Below are 13,627 nucleotides of genomic sequence, written 5' to 3' on the forward strand. Positions count from 1 at the left end.
CCGGACACGACTTTTACACTTACTTTTTGTTTGGAGGTCGCGTTTGGTGGACGTGGTGAAAAGCTGACCTTCTCCAAACGAAAATTTTGTCCGGACGTCCCCAAACGACTAATCCGGCGCTTTGCCCGGACATCGTTTGGGGGACGCGACTGCTCTAAAGACAGCGACGAAACGAACAAACCAAAGTCCCCACCCAACCCCAGACCCCAGAAACCCTAGCCCCTCTCCTCCTCACTCCATTCCTCTCCACTCGCGGCGGCGGCGGCGCCCAAAACAACCAAGATCCGGCGGCGTCGAGGCGTGCATCCATCCCTGCGCGCCGCTCCGTCGACCTTGCCTCGCCGCGGCGCGCCACCGCCCGCACAAGGGGCTGCTGCCCACCACCACGCACGCACGCACCTGGAGATGCCGATCCATCCGGTGGCCGCAGCAACCACAAGACGCTGGCCTACCCAACCAACCAACGTGAGCAAACCTCCCCTCTCCACTCCCTCACCTCAAACGAATCAAATCCAACCCAACCCGACCGAATCAATCTTGTCGTTTCTTTTTTAAACCTACTGCAGTCCGGTTTCGGATCTTGGGAGGCAGCAGCAGCTGCCCTCCGTAGATCCTTTCGTCCGTGGCCTGGCTCTAGATGATGTGCTGCAATCGCCTCGTCTCCACTCACTCTCCACCCTCATCTACAACGAACCAAATCCAACCCAATCAGACAATCTTGCAAATCAATAGCCCTACTCGATTTTTTTTTACCTAATAATGCTGCGGTTTTGAAGCCAAACTAGACAGCAACAGCCTCCAGACCTGTTCATGCGTGACCTGCTCTACATGTGTGGCCTGGTTCTAATTCGGTTTGGGTACAGTTTTTCTTCTTCTCTCGTCTGTCAAATGTGTATATGCTTGCGTGTGGATATATGAGGTTCAATTTCTCTTCACTACAAATGCTGGGATCTAAAGGTCTTCAGGCGTTTCTAGATTCTTGGCAATCACTTGCTTCTCATCTTACTGCTCTCTTTGTTTCTCATCACAGATCAGTATGGTGTCTGCCTTATAGCTGAATAATTGGCTGCAAATTCACAAGAGCGACTTGGAAAACGCCCAAGACAAGAAAAGAAAAAAAAACTCCTAGTAAGGTGCGTCTGCTGCCTTCTCTCATAAATTTGTGATTTTTTCGCTGCACCAAAAATTCCAAATGCTGGGATGTAGAGGTGTTCCATCATCCAAGTGTCTTCTGGTCAATTAAAGGCTTTTCATTAATCAGCCGCTCTACATTTTCTGCAATTACTTGCTTCTCTTCTAAATTATCTCTTTGTTTGCCATCACAGATCAATATGGAGCGTGCCTTATATATAGATGAATGATTGGCTGCGGGATTCAGGGCAGCGACTCGGACAACGCCGGAGGCAAGAAAGATTCGTAGTAAGGTGCGTCCTTTCCGTCTTCTCTGATAAATTCGTGATGTTTGGGCTGCCGCACAATTGCTGCTGCAGTGAAAGGTTCCGGCAATTATTGGACCTGACAATTGCTAATATATCTTGTGGGTTATGGTTCGAGCTAGTTTAGCCTCATTAAAGGTGATTACACCAATTCTATCCAGCGTAAACTTCTCATTAGATTTGTTACTATGTAATTCTCATGAGAATCATGTTGTAACTGCAATGATGCTTGTATCGACTCATCAAGCTTTTCATCATGTGCACCACAATCGTCAGTTATTGATATTTAGCTTGTGTTTATGATTCTCTGTGGTGATGAAATGCTGCTTTCTCTTTTTTGTGTAGGGTGAAAACCCTAGCTACCTTTTTATGGTGGCACAGACCAAAGCGGCAGCGATGGCGAGGATCCGCAGCTCTAGGTTCAGGAGAGTGACTTGCTCCACTCGGACTACACGGGAGACAAAAATGAGTCGTAGTAAGGTGCATCCTGCTGCCTTCTCTGGTCAATCAGCCATACTTTGGCTGGCCATTGCTAATTTAGTTTGCTAGGTTAGATTGTTTAGTTGATGTGACAGTGTAACCTGAACTTCAGCAACTGTCTTATGACACTGTCTTATGAAGCCGGTTCTACAAATGTCATATTCATATGTTGATGGTCGGATTTTAAATAGCTGAGACATGAGATGATTGTATTTAAGCTTAGCTGGCATATATTGCAATTATAGGGCGTATAGGTATTGAAGTACATTCTGATTTCTTTTTCCTTTCGCATGCATGTTGCTGCACTGCTGCACCTCTGTCATATTTCAACTGTCTTATAAATCATATGAGTTTTGAAGTACATTCTATATTGCAATTGTAGACCAAACCGAATGGATGAGCATCTCCCGTCTGATTTTTTTGGTGCTGCTTATGAATCAACACAGATGACAACTCCGGTTGCTTTCAGGTTCAGATCATACCGGGGTTTAATAGCACCAAGCCGGGCATACCAGGAGGTGGTGAAATCGAGTGGACCAGGACTCCACTTGTGCTTTCAGGTCTCCGATTTTGCTGCATGCATAGGCCTGCTCTTATTGTTCTTCTCCTTATCTTTTTAAATGTATAGTCTGATGTATGCATAGTCTCTGGAAGTATATGCAAGATTGCTCAAACTTGCATATTTCTTGCCTTCTTTTTTCATGGAGAACGACATCTTAATCCAAGGCTTGCAATTTTTCTAAATGCGTAGCTGTTTCTTGGAATTAGGCAAACAAGGTTTTGTTCAACAGATATTTGTTTTTTCATCTTCAGCGTGCATCCGGTTAACTTTGAAGGAATATATATGTTGACACATGAACTTTTTCCAGGACCTGGGTAGTAATTCAGGATTAGTAACGTTGTAGATAATATTTCAGGAGTATGAATGTCCTTGTTTCGTGAATAAATCTGTACTCAAAACATGGTTTTAGTTTGTCCCCAATCAAATCGGTGAAAGCAAGAGATCTCAGTGGCACGAGTATTTCTAGGCACTTCGATTCAATTAGCACTAGCAGTAGTATTCAGTTCTATTCATCCTCTTCATTTGTCATCACAGAATTGCTTGCTGCCACTTGTCCTTACCATGGGTTTTAAGGCGTTGCTTAAGCGTCTAGAGCCGGCAAGACATCATGCTCTCCTTAGGCAGGTGTCTAAGGCGTCCAGATTTGACCTTTCGGGCATACAAGTTGTTGCTCTGGCTGATTTTGGATGCCATGGACAAGTCAAAGCGGGAAACTGAGCACGCGAGCGGGAACACATAAACTGGGCGTTTTGCTTTTATTTTGGTATGACAAGTATCTATTTTGGCTGGGCTGGGCTTATGGGCTAATTCCACATTGTGGGCTTGATGATTGGAATGAAATGGCCTTATTGCCATGTGGCTTGGCTTTGGAAATTCGATCTATTATGGAATCTTGGCATAACATGGTTTAGTTGGATTCCAACATAAAAACTAAACCTCAATCTATTTTCAAGTGTTGCCTTTGTGTAATCTGGAGGGCAGTTTTAGTTTAGATCTGTCAATGGTTGTTTACTTTGTTGCTGGCTAAACCTTGACCGAATTTCTTGTCGGTGTTTTTTATGTCTTTCAGGTGAAGAAGAAAAGACCAAGTACTTCATCCATGCAGTTCTTTACCAGTAGAAGTTAAGTCCCAAGATAATTTACCCTCTACACATCAAGAAGTAGGCTGAAAGGATAGGACGTCAGAGCTGGGCGAAGGCAGCAACGCCATTGGTTCGAGGCTGTAGTTCGTTGAGGCCCACTTGGACAAGCCGATCCCTAAGGAGAACAAGGCAAGGATAAATAGGCTTCGCTAGCACGGTATATTGTATCTCCTATGAACACCCAAATATGGATGGTGGCTTGGAGCTGGAAAATGGGTCGCTGGGCTGCTGCGTAGTATCTCATATGACGGACTTAGACTGCTGACAACCACCACATTGCGGTGAGCCTCGCATCCTCCTGGACCTGTCCAGTTCCCTTTTGCTGATTAAAGGCTGCGCCTTCTTCATTTTCTCTGGTGAAATGTAAAACCCTAGCTTAACTTGTCTTCTCTCTGTAGATGGTTCAGGATTGGGCGCAGTGGTGCTGGAAGGGCCCACTGCTAGCAGCAGCAGTGATGGCGCTGTGCATGGAGGTCCTGGAGGGTGCCTTGGTACATGACGGCGACTTGCTCCTCCACTAGGATGCATGCAGCTGCCACCTGGGACAAGAATGAACAACTAGGTGCCTCCTGCTGCCTGCCCTTTACTGATTGATTATTCCCTGGCTGTCTGTTGCGCAACACAATCATTTGTGTGTGAATTTACCTTGTGGTTTGCAAGTTGTGTTGAGTGTTTGGTTTTGGTATACTTAAGTTCATACATTTCTTTTGGTACATAAATGGGACTGTTCCTGCTTAAGTGTATGTGTAAAATTGACGCTAATAGTTTATCTATCTTGTGAACGAGAACCTGGATTCTAATTCTGGAGCAAACCATGTTGTACATCAGTACATGATAATCCTAGATTCCTTGGTTGGCAGCAGCTACATTTATGCCCTCTTGTCGTGAGTAAATGTACACTACATACTTGTTTACAAAGGCAGTAGCACTTGTATTTATAGATGCATTAACACTTTGACCACATAATTTCTTGCTGCCACTTGTCCTTAATTTGGAGGGTGCCTTAGCTTAAAATATGCAGTAGTCGGTTTGGGTTGGCTTCCTCCACCCAGACACCATTGGGGCAATAATCTCTGCGAGGTGCCTCCCGCTGCCTTCTCTAAAAAATCATGGTAGTTGTTTGGTTGATGCTCTTGACTAGACGCATTGACATCTGCTTGTTGTTGATTGAATCATGCTTCTTTACCTCTCATTATTTTGCCTGGAAGTTTTCTTATGCAATGTGGATGGTACTACTGGCAATCAAAGTTGACTGAAAAGCAATCTCAACTTTTTTTTTGAATGAAAAGTTCTTTGTTTGGCAGCCTGATATTTACAAGTACCGTTTGGTTTATTTAAGTAGTTGACATGAAGTCTGTCATCCTTTTTGCATATAGTGGCGATAAGATATCATGGATTGTTTGTATTTAAGTTTATATACATTTCTTGTCATTTTATACTATGGTGTTTGCTGGCTAGCTTTTTGGTTGCATTAATTTCTTTATGTAGAAATAACCCTGATGACAGACTTCCATGTATAAATCTGGCAGCTTATAGCTTTATTGATTTCTCTTTCTCTCTTGATGCCTCCCTATTTTCTCTTAGCTTTTATTTTGGTATGCCAAGTATCTATTTTGGCTGGGCTGATTGATTCCACATTGTGGGCTTGATGATTGATACCACATTATGGGCTGATTGATTCCACATTATGGACTTTGGAAATTCGATTTATTTTGGAATCTTGGCATAACATGGTTTAGTTGGATTCCAACATAAAAACTAAACCTCAATCTATTTTCAAGCGTTGCCTTTGTGTAATCTGGAGGGTAGTTTTAGTTTAGAGGGGTCAATGGTTGTTTACTTTGTTGCTGGCTAAACCTTGACCGAATTTATTGTCTGTTTTTATGGCTTTCAGGTGAAGAAGAAAAGACCAAGTACTTCATCCATGCAGTTCTGTACCAGTAGTAGTTAAGTCCCAAGATAATTTACCCTCTCGACATCAAGAAGTAGGCTGAAAGGAAAGGACGTCAGAGCTGGGCGAAGGCAGCAACGCCATTGGTTTGAGGCTGAAGTTGGTTGAGGCCCACTTGGAGAAGCGGTGCTGCGAGTCAGCCATCATGCTGGTGCTCAAATACGAGAGCACTAACAAGGTACTGGGTTTATAGTTATGCTCATTTGGTCATGTGGTATGTATTCTAGCAATTGAGGTGGACACTTTGTGGTGATTTAGATGATTTGTGTGTTTATGGTAATTGTTATTCCATTCATGGTGTCCTTTTTTATTCCTACAAGTATTTTTCCTTACTCTGTCATGTTCTATAAACTGGCCATTGAACCATGATGCCAATCATCATGTTTTCTATAAGTTCACATGAAACAGCCATCAAACCATGCTTCTGGTGATGCATGCGGTGTTTTGTAGGGTCTGCAATTGCCACTATTTTGTGTTTCTTAGTCTCCTGGTTTCTGCCACATGATAATATGTTCATATGTTCTTTCAGGGCGTTTTTGATGCTCACATGGCGGTGGTGAACCAGTTTGCGTGGGAGGGAGTGTTGGGAAGGAAAGAGTTCCTGGTGGAGGTGTAGATGCAGATGGTGCTCACCCACCCAAACCTTGTCAGCCTGGTCGAGATGAGAGGTTGCTGTGTGAGAGTACATGCAGTTCCGCATCCAGGAGAGACATCTTTTTTGGCGAGTTCTTCTCACAAGTCAGACCTGCTGTTTGTTCTAGTTCATATGTCTGCAAATCAGTCCGGTTATAGAGTTGGTATGAATCTATCTCTGCTTTACCAGGTTAAACATCCATGTTGTTTTTTTGCTTTTCCTGTACCTTATGCCTGTGATAGCCCTTCATTCTAGTAATGCGTTTTTTCGCATAAAGAGCTCAGCTTTGTGAAGTTTTTTTTTTCTCTTTTCTTTCATTGTAAAAAGATATTTGTGTAAAAAATGGAAGGGGGAAAGAAATGTGAGCTCAGTATGACATAATAGAAAATGATAACATAATATGGAATGGATGGTGAAATCTACAACCTATGAAATGATGACATTATTTGGTTTTGAGTTGTTGGTCTAAGCTTTGCTGCTAATTAGTTCCGAATGACACTATTGAATGACTTGCATTTACTGCAGTCTTGTAACATAATTATCATTGTCGCACATTCCTAGAAAATCTTGTATGTTTGTCGAGTAATTGTTTCGTGTGCTGTAGGTGGAGGTGAACATTTCTTGGTCTGTTTTCGTGAAGGTGATGGCCGGACTTAGCTTAGGTTCCACTTAAAGAAGTGTTAGTCGCAGGGACCTGGTGCATGAAGTGGCAGACTGCTGTAGTGCTTCCGAAGGGGAATCCGTTCAACTGTTGTGTCCGTTTTGGTTGATACTACCAAATCCTTATGGCGGGATGGTGCGTCTCCATGCAATGAGATCTGTATTATCATTATTACTGAGTGACGGAATTTATTCTTTAGATTCATTTCATATGTGCATTACTAGAACTTGTTATGTTTGCCCATTCTGTGATTTCCCTACATGAATATATCTAAGGTCTACCATGAGTATCGATGGTGTGTTGCACAGGGAACAACAAGCGCATTTTCTTTGGAGTGACCATGACATGAATTCTGTATGTTTTTTTTTCCATTCCAGCAAACTTTTACTTGCCCAAAATTCTTATGATGATTGAATGACTTGTATTTACTGCAGTATCATATCATAATTATCATTTTCGCACACATTGCTGTTCATGCATGGCCTATCCTAGCTGTTCATTGTTGTTCATGCCTGGCCTATCCTAGCAAGTCTTGTATGTTTGTAGGAGTAATTGTTTCATGTGATGTAGGTGGAGGTGAACCTTTATTGGTATGTGTTTCATGCAGGTGATGGTTCGACAAGCCGAGCTTCAAGAAGCGGTAGTCGCTGGGACCTGGTACATGGAGCGGCAGACTGGTGTAGCTCTTCCAAATGGAAGAAGTCTAGCTACTGTGTCCATTTTGGTTGATACTACCGAATCGTGTCGGAGGATGCAAAATTGAATTTTATGCATGGCCTATCAGGACCGCGACCAGAGAAGCATAGGGCGGTGATGGGTGAAGAGAATGGTAGCTAGGGCTTGATGCTAGTTTGATCCGTTTGTAGCTCTGGAATTACATTACTTTATGGATTTAGCTAAGCTGTTGTTAGTTGTCTCATGAGCTGGGTTGTGGGCGTGAGGATGATATAACTGGGGATGAGTTGGGTCGTGGGTGTTTTTTGATGTGCATATGCAATCATGGGCAGTGAGTCAATGAAATGTATATGCTGATGCTCATATCTATACAATATTTGTGGTCTCATTTCGCTCACCTTGACATGCAATATACTCTTGGATTTTATCACGGGTTTTGGTACAAGCTGAGTGGTATTTTTACTGTCTATTGGTTTCTCACCTTTTATCAGTGACATGTTTTATAATCTTATTTTGGCAGCTTATATCTTGCGATGCTCAACATAGATATGGGCAGTTTCATATGGTTGTCTACTCTCAAAACTAAATTAATATTTCCCAAAATAATGACAAATGAAAGAAAAATTTCTGGAGGAGCACATTTTGTCTTGCATGTTAAGGTACTTGTGATTTTGGGGGCAAAGTGCGACGAATATGTAATGCGTAAATTGCAAGGTAAAATATATTCTGCTATGATAAATAAAAATTTGTCTGAATGATAGGGAAAAGCGCAGTAAAAGTAATACAAGGTCAGTCTTTTGCTCTGGCAAATGCCATGACCTGCGCGGTTCCTTGCCTAGCTAGCTACGGATGCTTTTACTGACTCCGTCAAGCTAGCTTTCATGCCATGTCACCAATCCATGGCACATTTCATCTGAGCCATTCATTCTTGCTAGTTGCTTCCATAGCATATTCCATCTTAGCCATACATCAATGCTAGCTGTTTCTATGACACATTCTATCTCACCCACGCATCTATGGTAGCTGCTTCCAACAAACACCTCTGTGCTCTCCTTCAACCTTTTCTCTATAAATACAAGAGGGGTGGAACGACCGTGCGTGCGGCTAGCGCATGCGACCGACTTAGTCCATGGAAGAAAGGAGATGGAAGAAAGGAGGACAGAGGAGAGAGAATAGTGCGGGGTGTACTAGTTGTCTTTGTCTCTCTGTCAAATGGCCCGAACGAGTGTCCGTTCGGACAAAATGACCACAGATGGACGCCCGCCCGTGTCCGGCTCGCCCCAAAATGCACCCAAATTTGAGTCAGTTTTGGGTCAAAACGGACGCCGGGAGCATCCGCTTTTAGGATGGGTTGCCCCGCTGGGTACAGTTTTGACCCATCCGGACCCATCCGGAGTCTGTTTTTGGGTTTGGGTCTCCCGGTTGGAGATGCCCTTAGAGCTTCTGTTGCGTCCCTCAAAACGTTCCCAAACAATGTCGGATCGAGTATTTGAGCGATGCTTCGTGCCGCTCTCCAGCCACGGCCCCCAAAACGCACTCAAACATTAAAATAAATTATTATTTTCATTTTTATTTCAATAGAGAGCAGAAATTTGTAGGTACAATTGAGATTTTTAAAGTAGTGCAATATATTAAAATAAATTAAAGAGAGAAGTCCAATTTACCCCCTAAACTTGTCTCAAAGTTCAGCTTACAACTGTCAACTTTATTTTGATTCAACTTTCAACCCTGAATTCTAAAAACGGTTCATAATCACCCCTTGCATTGTCTTAAGCCGGTTTTTCTTGTCAGGTAATGTATTGTATTGGTAAAATAGTGCGTACATGTATTCTATGTCTTTTACTCTTCATATTCAACTCTATGCTTCATCTTCAACTCTTTACCCGTCGGAATAAAAATGCCTCCCCCGCGGCTCGCTGCGCTGCGTGGTTGCCCCGTGTTGGCGGAAGGCTGGGCACGACATGTGATGTAGAGGGCAGACCCCAGGTGTTATTGTTCGATGGAGGAACCCCTCTGTGGTCGCCATGGCCTCGTTCCAGGGAGGAAAACGATCATGATGAGGCATGAGGTGATCATGCGATATGGAGAGAGAGGAAGTACATGTACCGTGTATGTTGTATGTTGATGAGTTGATATAGTATATAGGAAGAAAACCAGCTAACTGGCAAGAAAAACCGGTTCAAAACTTGTCAAAAAGGGTAGAAGTTCAATTCTGAACGGTTTATAGAATTTAGCTTTGAAGATTGAACCAAAACAAAGTTGAGGGTTGTAATTTGAACATTGAGACGAGTTTCGGGGGATAAATTGGACTTCTCTCTAAATTAAAACATAAAGCTGCGAAAAATATGTTCAAAATAATTTTAAAACTACTTCTTCTTTGATGGCCCCGCCTCGCCATCTTCACGGAGGCGCTTTCTTCTGGTCACCTCTTTCGAAGAGGTTGTGGCATTCGCCGCATCGAAGGAGCTTGTGTCCCCCTCCGACGAGTAGTCTTTGCTGTATTCGTCATCATCGATGCTCGCTGGTTGCGCCTTCGCCTTCGCCTTTGCCTGGGCCCTTGCCTCCTTCTTTGCCGCTGCCACTTCCTCAGCCGCCTCCTCCGCCTACAGCCATCTCCACTTGGCATCTCCATCCTCTTCCTCCTCCTCCTCCTCCTCCTCATGGCCATCGTCGGCCTCCCAATCCTCTTTCCGGTCGTCCGTCGGTGGGGAATTATAGCTGCTAAGTGTGGAAATTATGTCCCATCAATGGCGACATTCAGTTGGTTTCCCCTCGCTATCGGTGTCCGATGACAAAGATAGGTTGCTCCTGGTCAGAGAGGAGAGGAGAGATGAAGGGCGCCGGCCGGTTGGAGATAGGAATGCGTAGACATAAGGGTTTTATTGAGCGGAGATGAATGGCGGGGAAGATATCGAAGAAGGCAGCAGTTGCTCTTCCGCGGAGTCCGCGCTCCGATCTAGCGGTTCGCCCGTTGACCGACGCGGTTGCCAGTGCGGCGGTTCTCCTTCCCGGTAACTTCACCATCGTAGCGCGCCAATAATAACTCCGTCGCAAGGTAGGCGACGGTTGGGCGTCGTTCGTGTGTCAATGATACGTCTGACCCGCCACTCCCCGTCTTGCTTCTCCCTCTGTCCGGCGCGCCCGAAGCATCCCCTGTGGAGCGGGGACGGGCTCGAAGCGTCGGACACTGTATTGGGCTGCGCTGGCATAAGAAGGCTTTGAGGCGTGCGACTGGTGCCGCAAATATCTCCGGGGCGCCCCAAAAATCTTTCGGGGACGAGACTAGAGATGCTCTTAAGGCACGCATGCACGCAACAGCTCCTCCTCACTCCCTCTTATTGGGCCGACCCAACCACCTAGAGAGGTTATCTACAGTTTTTGATTATGAAACCTTTCAGATTTTGAAAAAAATCATATCTAAAAACCATTCAGATTTTAAAAATTGCTCGAATTTGAAAATTTTCTCGAATTTGAAAATTGCTCCAAATTAAAATCCGCTCGAATTTCAAATTTGCTCCAATTTTAAATTTTGTTGAATTTAAATTTTCCTCAAATTTGAAAATTGCTCCAAATTAAAATCTGCTCGAATTTAAAATTTTCTCGAATTTAAAATTTGCTCAGATTTGAAAAGGTTCAAAAACAGAAAAACAAAAAAGGGAAAACAGAAAACCCCAAAAAATGAGTTTTTCGCTTTCCCTTTTTTGTTTGAAAAACGAAAGAGAGAAAAAGAAAAAAACGAAAAACCATAAAAAAACCGCCCAAAGTAGACAAAAACCGAAAAAACGAAAAAACGGAAAACTCAACAAGATGGGCCGCGGCCCGCTCCCTCCTGCACGTGTGCGGGCGTTGATCCACCCCTCTCCTAGGTGGGGAATATGTTTTGGCTAATTAGTTGCTAATTCGTGAGATGTAGCTTCTTTCCCGAGCAACAAATCCACGGGGTTCCCTATTTTCCGCTCGTTGGCGCGTCGGAGCGTCCATCGCCTGAAGCCAGCTCCGAATGGACCAGCCCATTAGTCTGTTTGATCAAGAAAATTCTTCTTTTGTTTTGGTACAACAAGTGATCAAGATTTTTTTTCTCTTTTTTGCATAAACCACACAAAATATTGGTTCCTTACGAATCTTGACGAACCCACGTATATTATGGAGACGTATATGTAGATTTTTTTGTCGAATTTTTTTGATATTTTAAAAAATGTATTTTTTGGAGGGAGCATATGCACCCAAGAGTCTATTTGAATTCCCAAGCTATAGTTCTCTATAGCCCAGCTAACTCATTTAGCGTTTTCCTATAAAACAATAAAACTCCTTGAAAACTTAGGCATTAAACATTCATATCATCTATAAATATGACGTAAATTTCAAATACAAACTTGTACTCAAAAAGCATGATGTCATATCTGCATAACCTAGCTTACAAATTTCCTTGTGACTGAACACGAACGATTTGTTAGTACGTGACCGTAGACTAATCAATCATTCATGATTAACAATACATGAACAATAGGAGGAACGTCACCAGATAGACAAACGCAAAGATTCCCGAGAACGCCGGCGCCTCGGGTGTAGCATCTTCGTCATCGTCCGTGTCCGTGCCGTCACTCTCCTCCTTCTCCATCTCCGGAGGAGGCAGACAATACACGGTACCCTGAAATTGGACGACAATGGGGTCGCCGTCCGCGTCTGAGTCGGTGTCGGAGTCTGTGTCGCAGTCGGAGTCCGTGTAGTCGTCGTCGGCGGCATCGGCGTCGGAGTCGTGTCTCTCCTGCGTCACGTGAAGGGCAAACTGGGACTCCTGGACCAGAAACACCCGGGGCTCCAGCTCCACTCGGGGCCTCTCCGTCGAGAGCGTCGCGAGAAGGATGTCCGTCTCGCCCATCCTGGCGTACGCGTTCACGGAGCCCTGGCCGACGGCGCTCGCCGGGTCGACGAGGGAGACATGGGTGACATTCGGGAGCGTGACGGTGCAGGAGGGTAACCACCTCCCATGGCCGGGCTCGAGGTGCACGGTCCAGCGCCACCAGCGGTATTTTTTGAAAGAAAGGCAAAAGATTTGCCTTAATTCATTAAAAAAGGAGAAGTCATAGAACAAAGTTTTAGGATTACAACTACAACGAGGCCAAAGCCTACTCTCCCGCAATTAAAAGACCCAAATGTTTCGCACCGGCCACAACCCAAGTTCTAGCTTCCGACTTAATTCTATCGAAAATGATGGCCGGCAAAGTACTTTTGTTTTTGAAGGTTCTCGCATTCCTCTCATTCCAAATCTCCCAAGCGACGAGCATAAGGAGGGAGGCCATGGCCTTCCTTCTTCCACCATGAGAAAGAACCATGGAAGTCCACCAGTGCTCCACACTATCGAACTCATGCCAAGAGGCGGGGTCAAAATCGTGGATGTGAAGCCAATCCTTGATCATGGTCCAAATACGGATGGAGAGGCGGCATTTGAAGATAAGATGGGCCGCCGATTCGTCATGGCAACGACAAAGGGGGCAAATTCTCCCATTAGGCCACCCGCGTCTCTGGAGGCGGTCCGCCGTCCAAACCCGGTTTTGTATGATAAGCCAAGAGAAAAGCTTGCACTTTGGTGGTGCCCAGGCCTTCCAAACGACCAACTCCATGGAAGAGCGTATGGTACCGGCGAATTGCGCCTTGTAGGCCGACGAGCAAGAGTATGCCCCGTTCGCGGTGAGCTTCCAAACAATTTGTAATATCCCAGGTTTAGAGACGATCGAGGGGTAGATTTTAGAAAGGGATGTGCATTTCATAGTAAATTCTGGGGAAATTTCGCGCTTTTTAACAAAAACTGCATCGAAGAGGGACAAGTTTCTCTCTCGACACCTTACAGGGTTAGGGTTTCGAGAGTGCGACAGACTTGCTTCTCACTTCACTAGTTTAAGGTTTTGAGAAGAGAGGGGAGAGTTCACATGATTGAATTCTAAAGTTATGACATGATTGAATTCAAACCAAGGTTGAATTTGAATTTCAAATTCAAACATTAAATAATTACTTCAATACTTCAATTGAGGAAATTCATTAAGTAAATGATCAATAATAAATAAGATGAACAATTATATTAAAGTAAA

General features: G+C 44.2%; 1 long non-coding RNA gene across 6 annotated transcripts; it reads left to right on the forward strand.

Annotated features, from left to right (window-relative positions):
- The first annotated feature begins 353 nt into the window (after positions 1-353).
- Positions 354-7,938, forward strand: LOC124702531. 6 transcript variants are annotated; one of them, XR_007002544.1, is made up of 12 exons: positions 394-857; positions 1,031-1,133; positions 1,326-1,424; positions 1,782-1,916; positions 2,386-2,476; positions 3,548-3,901; positions 4,019-4,182; positions 5,515-5,749; positions 6,101-6,368; positions 6,810-7,001; positions 7,175-7,220; positions 7,474-7,938. It is a non-coding gene; the product is annotated as an uncharacterized LOC124702531 (long non-coding RNA). The 6 variants fall into 6 exon arrangements; XR_007002539.1 differs by having other exon boundaries at positions 6,810-7,220; XR_007002543.1 differs by having other exon boundaries at positions 7,175-7,938.
- The last annotated feature ends 5,689 nt before the right edge of the window (positions 7,939-13,627 follow it).

The sequence above is a fragment of the Lolium rigidum genome, chromosome 1, assembly GCF_022539505.1.
Source record: "Lolium rigidum isolate FL_2022 chromosome 1, APGP_CSIRO_Lrig_0.1, whole genome shotgun sequence".
Lineage (NCBI taxonomy): Eukaryota > Viridiplantae > Streptophyta > Magnoliopsida > Poales > Poaceae > Lolium > Lolium rigidum.